This window comes from Armigeres subalbatus, chromosome 1 (genome assembly GCF_024139115.2).
Source record: "Armigeres subalbatus isolate Guangzhou_Male chromosome 1, GZ_Asu_2, whole genome shotgun sequence".
Classification (NCBI taxonomy): domain Eukaryota; kingdom Metazoa; phylum Arthropoda; class Insecta; order Diptera; family Culicidae; genus Armigeres; species Armigeres subalbatus.
Window position 1 is genome coordinate 13,805,623 of NC_085139.1, and position 14,449 is coordinate 13,820,071.

The following is a 14,449-nucleotide window of genomic DNA, read 5'->3' on the forward strand; positions in this document are numbered from 1 at the left end:
GACGTCCGAGTACTTAGCCTCGTCCGTTTTGATTACTAGGGCATTGCCCCTGGAGCGATTTCACGGGTTCACACTTGGCCGTCCCGACCGCCGTTTCCAGCTTGGCGTCCCACATCGACTTTCGAAGTTTCAGCAAGCTCCTCTTGAGGTCCTTACTGATATTATGCTTCGATGACGCAAAGTCGATGATGGCGTCCAGCTGTTCCGTCGCCACCTCGAAGGCCGAAAGCCCATCGCGTTTGCGGTTCATCGCCTCCACAAGCCATGGGCCGTCACTAACCTCTACCGGAGTTTTTTTTAGCCGAGAGGAAGGTTAAGTGACCCACGCTGGCGCTGCGCACTGAGCTGCCGACTATTGCCTCTGGCCTCCTAGGCGGAGACCTGAACAACCCACCTCTTGCGAAGGGGTTGTCGCCTACACTACTACCACTAGTTGAAGAATTGCCTTGGTTTTCCATGTTGGTCCCACGAGTTGCTCGGGAAAAGAGGTCCACCACGCCAGAGCCCAGCATGACGCGGTAAGGGACAATTACTGTGGAGGGTGCCCAGGTACCCCACAGGCTCCGTTAAAAGCCTAGCTTATTATTTCACCCCCCTGGCCATGCATCCCCTCGGCACGGGTCGCTTGACGCCTTGGGATTAGGGGTTAGGGACGATGGTCCCGGTCTAACTCGCAGTGGCCATGGGGATGGGTTGCGTACCCACCCAGTGCACACTGAACTGTGTTCAAAATTCAAAACTAAGAACACCAAGTCACGCTCTTGGCTCATGTTCTGCTCAGGATGTATCTCTGATCGTCCGATTCTATGATTTTGAAATTTTGTTGAGGGATTATTGTCCATTTCACACAACAGTAGGGGAAGAGGCTCGGTTGTGGGCACCCTTTTGTCTTTGATCCATAGCTTTGGCCCTAGTTGATCTTATGCCGACATTTGGATACCAATGGAAAGCTAGACTAATAACCCTACTACTATAAAAAAATAGTTTGATTACATCAGTTTGAAAAAAAATATTGACAATTTTGAAAATTTGACATTTTTGGACATTTCAATTTTGTGGTTCGGTTGTGGGCACCCTTGAAAACTCAGCTAAAAATAAAGATGCATGAATAGAAACAACCCAGATCTAAAGAAAAGGAATAGTTTATTCATTCATATAGTCAGGAGGCACTAAATAAATCAGATAAATCCACCTAGCAGTGATGATGCCTCCATCAGTGCATTAGGGAGGATATTGAAAAAAATCGCGCTAATTGTCATTGAGCCTCAAAAAAGATTAAATTTACTGTATAAATATGCATTGGAATTCACTTTTTGATATAAATCACTTCAATTTATGACGCTTTTATAAAGGCCAAAAAAAACTTTCGTGTTATTTTTTTTTGTAAAAAAAATTGATTTGTCGCTAGTTTAAAGTAGAGATCCCTTTCCGGCACAAAACATCATGTTACAATAGCAAACTAATAACGGTTTTCAGAATGGCAGCATCTGTTATCTGTCAAAAGATACATAGGGGTGCCTACAGCCGAACCTCCTCCCCTAACGATTCCTTAATCTCATTGTATCGGTTCAAGGACTTTAAATATACAAAATTCATGTGCGCAAATGCATGGAATAAAGAAACTGATTATTTTATTTCCTATTTGGGCAGTCAAAATATTGAAATCTCCCAATTCTGTGTAATTGAACAGATAAAAATTAGAATTTCGAGATAACGACAAACATGTTTTCAAACTAATTTATGATTTGAGTGTATTACTTCTACGTGAAGTTAAACGATTTACAATGACATGGAAATGCCAATATCATCTTCCAAACTTAGACGTACATGTTCATGATAGAATTAGAGGCGAAAGTATAGAATTGATAGTTCCGTTAGGATACGGCAGGCATGAAGAATGTTCTTCATGAAGGAGTTCTTCCCTCCCCCTTCATACGGGAGTTTGGTAAAAGGAAGGTCGTGCAAATATTGCGCATCGCTCGCTTTCAAATCGACTTCTATAAAAACATTCTTCATGCCTGTCGTATCCTAACGGAACTATCAATTCTATACTTTCGCCTCTAATTCTATCATGAACATGTTTTCAAAGCCAGGTGAACTTGCCAGTAGTTTTCAATAGAAATCGAATAAATCTGAATTTCACAATATTTACCGTGTTTCCAGATTTCCGATCAATTGAGTTTTACAGAAACCTTTTATCCATCAACTAATCGAAGCAGGGAAAAAATGTTGACTTTGTTAAATATTTTAGGTACCATCATTCCAGGGTTCTTTTGACAAATCGGGGTCTATTTTGGACATTTTGAAGAATTATAACGTAAATTACTCTCAAATTACCATTATCACCATTCGGGTGTCGTGTTGATAGTTTGATGGCAACTTTCTGTTTCAAATTTCGTATTTTTCCCGTTAATTTTTTTTAGAAAATCAAAAATCCAAAGTACCTCCCGGAATCAAATAAAGCCTTGCACGAGGGTAGCGTAAAGTACGTTGATCTTCAGCTTAGTTTCTGCAGTTAAAAATGAAACAAATTTTAATCTTGCCATATCCTATTTTGTAGTTTCCTTATATAAGAGCAGTATATGACAACCTGAGACAAGATGACAACATTAGTTTGACCAGAAGTTCAACATTTAGTTCGCTTGAATCTGTTCTTCTGGAACCAATTGCATATAGGTTTGGTTTGCACACTTTATAACACAATACAATTTTTGACGATGTTGGATACTGTAAACCCTACGAATTTATCGGATATACGAAGCAATCTTCAAATGAATTTTAGTCGATCATTAAATGGATTGAAAATGTGTTTATCTTCTTCTTCTTCTTCTTCTTCTTATTGGCATTACATCCCCCACTGGGACATTGCCGCCTCTCAGCATAGTGTTCATTCAGCACTTCCACAGTAATTAACTGCGAGGTTTCTAAGCCATGGTAGCATTCGTATATCATGAGGTTAACACGCCCAGGGAAATCGAGACAATTTCCAATCCGAAAATTGCCTAGACCGGCACCGGTAATCGAACCCAGCTATTCTCAACACGGTCTAGCTTTGTAGCGCGGCTACCGCTAGGCTAAGGAGGGAAATTGTGTTTATATCAAACATTTAAAAAACGTTTTATTTTTAATGTGGCATGAAGATGTGTTTTTTTAGATAATGCCAACAGATGAAGTTTCGTTTCGATGATTTCATACTAAGCCTAATTTTAATCTAGTCGTTGGTTATTTTTCACACAATATCATATGCCAATACAAATGAATATCTCATCACAGATATAATCTAAAAAACAAAAAATCACAGGCGTATAGCATTATATTGAATTGCGAAGCAATAAAAAACAAACAATAATTGACAAGTGCACAGCGATATGGTGGTAAATCGAAACAAAGAAGTAACGCTACGAAGAAAACTAAATTGATCCGTGGAACGAAGAAACCATATGCCGCGTAATGATCTGAACAGGTCTGAACCAGAGATGGAATCCGCGAGACTACTTACTGAAACGAAAAAAAAGGCAAAACATAAAGTAATAAACGAACAACTCGAGAATGTACCAGCCAAACCATAAGGAATGGTTGTGAAACTTCACGACCCATTTAGGGTGACAAAACGACATTAAACAATGATGTAACACACTTTTTATGAATGTTGGCCTATCGGAATTAGAATTCATCAGTTGAGTTGAAAGTTGAATGATTGTTATTCGTGAAACTTTGTTATACATAGTCTTGTTCTACCACATACTCGAAAAGAAGTAACAGCAACACTCGTGCAAGGTGCTCCCGAATGAGCAATTTCGGTAATTATTTAAGCGATGGCTCAAATAGCCCATACAGTTAACAACGAGTAAGTTAAGTTTGCGTACTCAATGTAAACAAGCAAGCATCGAGTGAGCTCTGTTCCGTTGAAAACGTTTGACGTCGATCTATTCGAACAGTTCGTAAGTACGTCCTTGACGAACGCAGAACGGAAAACAAATTCCGATACGATATGCAACGCACTGCTTGTTGATGCTGGGATGACCTATCCTACGCAATAATTTCTACAACTGTTAATACATTTATTCAGTCTAGTTTTCCTTTCTTAGCTAGATTTAAACAAACATGACGAAGCAATAATCGTTTAAGATTGGGTTAAGACTACAAGAAAAACTCTATTGCTTGGTTTTTCAAAGATTCCATTTCATGTTCCTTACGTCAATGAACATTTATTTAATGTACAGTTTCTGAATTTCCATTGCGGGGCTATGAAGATTTATGTTGTTGTTAGAGCAAATTTAGAAATGTAAATTGGTACAACAACAAAAAAACAAATTTAACGATCAATGGTCATGTTTGAGGATCAAAATGATCCAAATTTTCAATATGTACAAGTTATATGCATGCGTCTTGAATGGTTAAGCCAGTTTATATAGTGTAGTTGTTAATGCAAAGAATATTTCAGTACGAGTTTCACGCTTATTCAAAGAGTGAGTTTTGCAACAAGTTGGATAAACAATTTCATGGAAAGAAAAAAAAATGACTATTTCAATTGGAGTTCGCGACTATTCGAATGTTTAATTGATATACTCCATATGGGCATTCTTGAAAAACAAACAATTTGGCACAAAGAATAAAGATTATGACCAACGACTAACTAAGAAGCGATTCAAGCATACTTCAATATCAAATTTAAATTCATCTCCAAATACTTTTTAATTGATATTTAATTTCTAAAAGCGGAACAATAATTTTAACTGCAATTTAAAACAAGTATTGGTAACGGATCGTCCAACAAAGATTTAACCGTATTCAGAGATATCAATCGATCCTCTGTTTTAAATTTTAACACTTAACAATGTGGAGGTTTATGTTTATTTAGATTTTATTTGACCTTCAATTTTGGCTAAACAAAAAAAGTATCAATTAACACCAATAAAATTCATATTCATTTCGGACATACTGCAAATTGGTGTACGAAAATAGCTTCCGAGTCATCTTCAAACATACGTTCCGTCGTTTAAACTATTAGTCTAAGTAGAACCCCGCTCTACGTCACGAACATACATACACACAGCTACTGGTGTGGATATTCACCCGAAAAATAATGACCCATTCCAAGGTCAGGGGTCATCGATTAGAACGCATTTTGAGGTATGTTGCCAGTTACATACTACCGGTTTTGCCGATTCTGTTATGCTCTTACCCAACGGTGAAGCTCAGTAAAGCGCAGATATCGCTGTGCAGTGAATGATTGCTGTTTACTTGTTGCTGCACTCAACAAGAAAAAAAAAAAAGAACGCAGGAATCTAAGCATGTGGCAGTAGGCAACCCCCAATATCGCGCCGAGCATCGTTTCGTGGAATCGTAAAACATCAACACACTTTTGACCGGCTTACTAAGACTGTCACCCAATTTGGGGGGGATTTACCTCCTGGGTGGGTGTGTGGTTATCTAGATTCCCGAGAGTCGTTTACATTTTGGTGGCGTTTCAACCCAATAGATACATATTTTCGGGTAAAAATTAATGGTTCCTAAGCTATTATCGTTGAATACTGGTGTGGGTGAGTCACGAAAAAATAAGCAACATACCAGCGTACCACATTGTTTGTGTACGCAGCACAGTGTGCCTGAAACCGTTATGAATGAACAGAAATGTTCAACAAGAATCGTAAAATATTGTACAACCAAAATAAGTAAAGGCTCAGCGGGAGATTCAAGAATATATTCAGAGCGTAACATATAATACATAAAAGGTTTAATTCGCAGCACCAATTACTGCCGTAATCTGAGAAAGTGACGTAAGCGCCATATTACAACATGCATGTTTTCCATTTTTCTGCTAAAGAGCTCGACGAGTACTACTCGTTAACACCATTTTTGGAAAATTACGTATACGTCACTTTTTCAGATTACGGTAGATTAGTCTTCTAAGACAAGTAAGTGTTAAGAACTATCTCAGTGGTCAGCGTCACATTATTAGAAAATTTTGAAATAGTTTACGTTAGAAACTGTAGTAGCCCACAATAGAATTCAACCACCCTAATATGGAACTGGCTAAGGAAAGATCCTCACTGGCTATGGAAAGATCCTCACTCCATCACATATAAATCACTTATCATTATCACCGTACCGAACAATCGCACTAACGATCATAGCAGCGTAGGTAGAATCAAACCTAATATCGTTGATGTAGTTTCTTACATCAAGACCGAAGCAAATTAGTTTAATTTCGCTACAGTCTATTTATCAATAAGTACTTTCAGATTTTAATCATTGTGTTTCTCGAGAAATATGTTCAAAAATTCTGGAACAAAACTACAGAGTTTGAACCACAACGTTCTTCTAAAAGTGGCCAAATTCTAGCTTAGCGAACGATTCAGTGGAACGGAACGAACTGTGGCGTAGATTGCTAGCACATGGCTTTCCAACAAAGCTTTTTAGGCTAATTCATGCGATTTTTCCCATCCCTGCTGATGAGACATCTTGGTACTCAAAGCTTCAATACCAATTCAATTATATCCATCTCTTGGGAGGTCAACGGAAATCGTTAGACAGTTTTGACATATTCTGGGGTTTCCAAACTATTCTTGAGTTCGGGACTTGAGATCTACAGCTGCAAAAACATCTTTATTCAGTACTCAAATTGAGCTTAAATATCTATTATCCATTATATTCATTACACCACCTCCTGTGAGCGCAATAATGGATATCGTATGATAGTTTTGAGATATTATGGGTAATCTAAACTGTCCTTGAGTTTGGGACTTGAGATCTACAGCGGCAAGATTTTTTTCTTCAGTATTCAAAACTTCAATATGCGTTCAATTATGTCCATTACATCTCCTAGGAGATCAACAGATAACATAAGATAGTTTAGGGATATTCTGGATCATCCAAACTATCCTTGATTTCAAGACATGAAAACTACAGCTGCAAAATTAATTCTTTAGCCGTATGCATTACAACTCCTGGAAGGTCAATATGCATCGTAAGATAAGTTTTGATATATTCAGCATCATCTGAACTTTTCGGGACTACATCTGCTTTGAAGGCTTCTTTCGTTGCTCTTGCGACTTGCTGTGATTGTAGCGTTTTCCGCTACTCAAACTTTCGATACGTGTTGAACCATTTCCATTACATCTTCTGGAAGTTATTGTTCTAGTATATATCGGTTGATTGATTGGATCTACTGTTGGTCACCAAAACTGTGTTTGAGTTCGAAACTTTAAATCTACTGCTACAATAAAAGCTTTTTTCTTTACATAAATTTTCTATATGTATTCAACCATGAGTATTACATCTGCTGGAAGGAGTATTACAATACACTGGAAGACACGTTTGGAATATTCTAGGTCATTAAAACTGGTAGGTAGGTAAAAAATACCACTAGATCAGCGGTTCTCAGCTTGGGGTACATGTACCCCTGGGGGTACCTTTGCTAGTCTTAGGGGGTACTTGAGACAAAAATGCGTAATGGCAGAGGTTTTATTATAATTGCATGCGCAATGGTGGATGCTGTATTGCGTTCTTGAGACTACCGGATAGTAGGGAATCTTTGTTCCTATTGAGGACATTTTTTGTCTTGAATGAACAATCCTAGGTCTCGTTGAGATTCTCCAATCGCTGTTCAAAAACCTAAGGTCAAAGTTTGTTACGCCCATTAGGAAAAATTCCATCAGTTGATTTATTGAAGTTTTATTTTCAAATATAATAAGCATGTTGATTAAATTATAATTTTTACTTCGTAATTGGCAAACTAGTTCTGCAAAGTAGAGTTTGGGGCAGATTATCTAATGAGCACCACGTTCTTATCGGCAAAAAGAGAAGCTACCTAGGGGACTTCTTGTGACTAACCGGGCGTCAATTTTGACATACTATTGGAGAGGATTGCAGCGCGAGTTTGACCTGTGCGCCGCCGGGGTTTTACTCACGCCGCCACCGCCTACAATTTTGGGTCGTAATTTTGTCACGCCGATGACTAATCGCAATAAAAATTGACATTGACATTGAAGATGGCCTTACAGTTGAGGACGGAATACGTATCCGCAAAGCAATACAACGTGGTGAAATCAATTAAAATAGTACTAAATTCGTTTTATGATAGTTCATAAATGCTGTTAAAGTGGAACTCGTCAGAATTCAATTTCAAATCTACCTCAAGTGATGGTGTCTCTAAGTCAGTATGGTGACATACATTGTCTTGGTCATTTAATAGGTTGGTTGATTAGTTTGTGAGTTTGAATGAGGTTTATCTATTAGATTTAATCTACTAAGTAGAATAAGACATAAAATGTGTTACTAATTCTTTGGAATTCTTCTAAGCCAAGGCCTCTGTCAGTAGGGCGCCGAAACCTGTATATGACTCGTAAATTATGTTTGTTTTGGTTCATAAGCTCTTGTGGAGGCTTGAATACATGCCCAAGCACACATTAATTATCTTGACAACATTAATTTTAATTTTTTTTAAATCAACCAGGCCACTCATTTAATTAGATACCTATCTCTGTTTTTTGATTTGTGCTATTAGGACAGTTGACTTATTTGGCAAACCAATTTAGCAAAATTATAAAATTCCTTCTGTGAATGCTTTTACAGTTTTTTGTCCAGATTACTAATTTTTATTTTGAAATCAGTTTTTGGATAACATTGACAAAACCTCCATATCCATTCCACCAGTTATTCCTCCAAAATGTTTGCTTAAAAAACCTTAGAAAATTACTTTAGGAATGCTTTCGAAAATTTCTTGCAAAATTTCTCCGAAAATTCTTTCCGACTTCCCATTACGGATTTCTTCAGAAAATCCTGTACGAATTTCAATCGAAAATTCCGTGTGAAATGCATATGAAATTTTTCTTTTCAGGAACGAAAATTTAGTTAGGATTTTTTTCGGAGACCCTTTAAGGAATTCCTTCGGAAGTTTATTTAGCGATTCCTCCGGAAATTCCATAAAGAATTCCTCAAGAAATTCCATTGAAAGTTTCTTTGCAAATTGCTTAGCAACTCTTTAATTTTTTTAAGCAATGCCATCGGAAAATTTGTATATAATAAAAAAAATACAAAAATGAAGAAATTTCTTCGAGAAATCCTTCGAAAAATATTCCTTATGGAATATCTTCGACAATTACTCAATGAATTCCTTTAATATATTGCATATGGGATGTCTTCGGAATTTCGCTCAGGAATTTTATCAGTACTTCTTCAAGAAACTCCTTTAAAACATTCTCCGGGAATTCTTCCAGAACTTCCTGCAGGAATTCCTTCGAAAATGCCTTAATGAGTTCTTTCCGAAATTCTTTCAGTAATACCTTTGAATTTTTTTAGTGTTTGTTGTTTATTGTTTTGTTTTATTCTTCGAAAATTAAATTAGTAACTTCATCGGAAACTATTTCATTATCTGATCAAATGGATGAAAATCCAGAAGAATTTTTGATGAGTTTTGGAAAGGAATCTCGGAGGCTTTTCGCAGAAACTTTCAAAGAAATCCCTGAGAAAAAAACACCGAAGAAATTCTTGGCGATATTTTTTTTTTTGATATTTTAAAGAAAAAAATCTTGAGAGTTCACTAATGAATTTTTAGAGGAGTTTTTGAAGAAATTCGTGGAGGGTTTTGTGCAGAATTTTCCAAACAAATTTTCGAAGGCCTGAAAGAGGGCCTGAATGAATTTTCGAAAATAGGGGAACCGTACCCTTAGTGGAGGTAGCAGCAATAGTGGAGGTAGTGGGATTTTAATGCGATTTATCATATTTATACAAGGTGGTTATTAAGGTGGTTATTAAGGTGGTTTCAGTTGATGGGTTGTGCTTTATATATCATGTTAAATGCAACTTATCTTAAGATTTCACTTAAAAACTATTGAAAACAATGATTTTCCTTAACAAAATTAACTCCCTTGTACCTATAGTGGTGCAACTGTACCAATAGTGGCGAGTCTCATAAGAAACCAATGGATAGCACCACAATGGGAACCAGAATTAATTTTTACCGCCATTACAGGAACAGTGTACCCATAGTGGTGCAAGCAATATTTGGTAATTGTTGATGTTAAAGGCTGGTTTACAGTTCGGAAAACGTGTCCGCGGGATTTGTTACGGGATTTTGCTCCGGGTTTTGTCAGGGAAAATTTTCCGCCGATAAGTCTCCACTGTCAAAACATTTTCCGTGATTGGGTTTACACTTCAGGATTTTGCTTCGGGATTCGAGAATCTGCGTACCCTCGCCCGTGCTTGAGTTTACACTTCAGGGTATTGGTTCGGATTTCTTTATACAAGAGGTGGAAAGATAACGAGAAGAGGGAGATACAGCGAGAGAAAGGGAGAGAATGAGTAAGATAGAGCGATTGAGTGGGAGATGAGTGAGCGAGTGAGTGAAAATGAGTAAGTGAGAGTGGGTGAGTAAGTCAAAGTGAGTGAGTCAGTGAACGAGTGATTGAGTGAAAGTGAGTGAGAATTCGTGAGTAAGTGAGAATTCGAGAGTAAGTGAGAATTCGAGAGTAAGTGAGAATGCGTGTGTGAGGTTGAGTGAGTGAGAATGAGTGTATGAAAGTACGTGAATGAGAGAGAGTGAGTGAGTGAGAAAGAGTTAGTGAGTGATTTAGTGAGAGTGAATAAGTGAGTGAGCCAGAGTTAGTGAATGTGAGTGAGTGAGTGAGATTGAGCGAGTGAGTGAGAATGTGTGTGTATGAGTGAGAGTGAGAGTGAGAGTGAGAATGAGTTAGAGCGAGTCTCACTATGCATTATTTCTCAATTATCACTGCTCACTTTTCACTTCTCACTTCTTAGTACTCATTTCTCACTTTACTCTTTTTACTTCACTTTCTTCTTTTACTTTTACTTCTTAGAACTTGACCCTGGTGAATAACTCAGGATTCAGGCTAAGAATGCCCAGGAGCTACTTGCCCGACTATGGAGGGGCAGTATGTCAATCCTGAAGAGAGACTTGTCCTGAATAGCTGAGCTATTCAATTGAGTTCCTTGAAGATGAATTTTCGGAAGGAATAATCATCCACGACTTGATCGTTTTCCAATCAAGAAACGAACTGATTTATTCTGGTCACATTTTTCTTATTTATAGTCAAAATCGAGATGACATCTATCTCATTTTTATTAGCAAATGTATTAGTTTATCTACTGACTAAGATATCAAAGCTGTAAATTTCCCATAACTATCATTTTTTTAAAAATTTTTTGTTTTGTGGATATACTAATTCCTCCACTATTGGTACCGTTACCCTAGTTCCCATTGGAATTGCTAAAAAAAATTTTGAATATAATTCTAAAAGACTTCCCAAAAGAATTCCTAAAGGAATTTCCGCAGGAATCCATAAAGAATTTTTGGAACGATCTTCTTAAGGAATTTCCGGAGGAAGTCTCAAAGAAATTAATGAAGAAATTGCTAATAGGATTTCAATGGAAATGCCTATTGGAATTTCTTAAGTAATTACTAAATTTCACCAGGAATTCCTTCAGATTTTTTCCAGTAATTGATTCGCAATTTCCTCCAGAAATTTCTTTGGAGATTCGTCCAGGAATTTTCTCGGGAATCACCTCAAGGAGATCTACAAAAACTCCTTCGGAAACGAATTCCACAAAGTCTTTCGGATTCTTTGGGGTTTTCCTTGGAATTTCCCTCAGGAATTAGTTCGGAATTTCCTCCACGCGTTCCTTCAGAAATTTGTTAAGGGCAGCCTTGGGAAAATCATTAAGATATTCTTCCGAAAATTCCTAAAAAATATGAGAACTCTTTTGGAATTCCTTGCAAAGTTCTAGGATGAAATTTCCTTAAGGAATCCTGAACAAGTTCCTGAAGGAATATCCGAAGAAATTTGTGGAGGATTTAGAAAAAGTAACTCCTGAAGTAATTTCCGACAGTCATAGATTTCTCCGAAAATTTATTTGTTCTATCAAGACTTAGTTCAGAAATTCGGATATACTTACCTTCTGAAAATCCTTCGCAAATTCCTTGTGAAATATCTATGGAAAATGTTTTAGGAGTACCTTCGGAAATTGTTTCAGATTTCTTCCAGATATTCTCTAAAAACTCATGAAAAAATCATTTACGGATTCCTCTGAAATTTCTTTAAGATTTGGAAATTGGCTTAGGAATTTCATCGAAAATTAATTAATCGATTGTACGACAATTCCCCGAAAACCAATTCCCCGAATGCAATTTCCCCGAATGAAATTTCCCCGAATAACAATTCCCCGAACGTAACATTTCCCCGAATGCAACATTACCCCGAATTGTTTCCATAGTGCATATAAAACTAAAACTGAAAAAGAAATCTGCGTCGTTTTACATAAAGTCGCATAATTGGCTTTTGACATAATTTTGAGCTGCAACAAAAGTAAGGATCGCGGGACAATTTGCTTGATAATTTAAAAAAAAAAATTGTTGGTCATTGAGCCGAAGACCATTATGCCGAACCGTCATTAGGGCGAATGAGAAGTAAGAAGTGAGAAATAAATAGTGAGTAGTGAAAAGTGAGAAGTGAGAAGAATGTAATGAAAAGTGAGAAATGAAAAGTGAGTAATGAGAAGTGAGAAGCGAGAAGTAAGAAGTAAGAAGTGAGAAGTGAGTAGTGAGAAGTGAGTTGGGAGTTGTGAGTAGTGGGAAGTGAGAAGTGAGACATGAGAAGTGAGAAGTGAAACGTAAGAAATGAGAAGGAAGTACATAGTAAGAAGTGAAGCGAAGGAAAGGAATAATGTTTTTTTATTGATAATCGCTTCGCCCGGTTTTAGAAGAAGACGAGTTTTAATGCCCTTTTAAAATGAACACGTTTGCCCGATATAAGACAATGAGGGTAGATGGACCCTTCTTCAATTGAACACGTTTACCTGGAGTAAAGTGAAGAAAGGAGATAATGCCTTTCTTAAATGATCGCGTCTACGCAGTATAAGGACAATGGAGGGGATATTGCATTCTTTAAATGAACACGTCGATTAATTCGATAATTTTTTTTTCCGGTTAGGTATATAATTGATATTTATTGCCAGATGCGATCTCATATATCATAACTATTCCGGCCAAACTCGTCTACATCAAAAGAAGAGACTACGTTTATCATTACCTTATTGCAGGCAAATTCCTTCTTCTGAAAAGGTAATTTCATTCTATTTTGGCTTATTTCAAGCTAACGCCTAACTCTAATGAATAGATCACAACTACCGCTTCCTTATACCAGATAGATACAAATTTTCAAAGAAGAAATAACATTCACTTCTTCATTACTTTTGGGAAACACCTACTTCCAGAGTAGAGATCAAATTAATCCATTGCGTTATTCTGAGTAGATGCATTATTTTTAAAGAAGGGATCACATTCACCATTGCCTTATTCCGGGCAGACGCATTATTATTTTTTAAGGATTCATATCCACGATTACACCCCAGCAGCACACATGTTCCACGTAGGTAACTGCAACTCACATGTAACCAGACATTATTACAATTAAGTTGCTGCCACCATTTTTGCCTGACTTGTGCTGCTCGGGCAGTAACTTCTTAAGAAGGGATGGACATACATATGACAGGAGTTTGATATCACAAACTTTGACCATGATGCTTTCAATCGGAATTTCTGTTCGCGATTCTACTCCATCAAAGAAATTCGACTATTTTAGAAAAAAATGAATAGGAAAACACTTTATTCTAATATCTTTATAATTTAACAATAAGGAAGATCAAGGGCATACAATACTATAGAAAGATTTGATCATGTTCGGTATTTCCAAAGAGACACTCTAGAACAAATCTTTGAACGCTGCTCTGTTCGGGCGCTTATGGTCGATGACAATTATGTGTTTGCAAAAAAAATACTTTATTTTCGGGGATTTGTTACATTCGGGGAATTGTTACATTCGGGGAAATTGCATTCGGGGAATTGTTACATTCGGGGAAATTGCATTCGGAAAAATTGCATTCGGAGAATTGGTTTTCGGGGAATTGTCGTACAATCAATTAATCAATTCCTTCGAAAGATTCTTTTAGGATATCATTTGAATTTTTGCCTTTCTCGTACACTAAGTGTACGTAAAGGCTATAATATGGTTACTGCAACCAGATTTGTTGAACTTGTGTTGCTTGGGGGGGAATAGATGAAGTCTAAGTGCTAAAAAAATGAGCTAGACTTTTTTGAACTCTTTTGCGTTGTGTTGCGTTGCGTTGCGTTGCGTTGTAACGGAGTATTTCGCAGATTGCATACTAATAGCTGTCATGTATATTCTTTAAATTTCTTACTCCAACTGCTTATAGATTACTACTTGGGATTTAATAGCAACCCAATTGGAGGTCCAAAATGATAAAGCATGTAAGCTACCATTGCCGGCCACGCCCATCTTCTCCGTTACTATGGAAAGGAAGGAAATGATGATATGACATCTACTTAACGAGAGGCCAGCGACTCACCGACGCCCTCATAGATGTCAAGGAGTTGGATGGTTGGTAGGGTATATAGTTAAGGAGTATCATC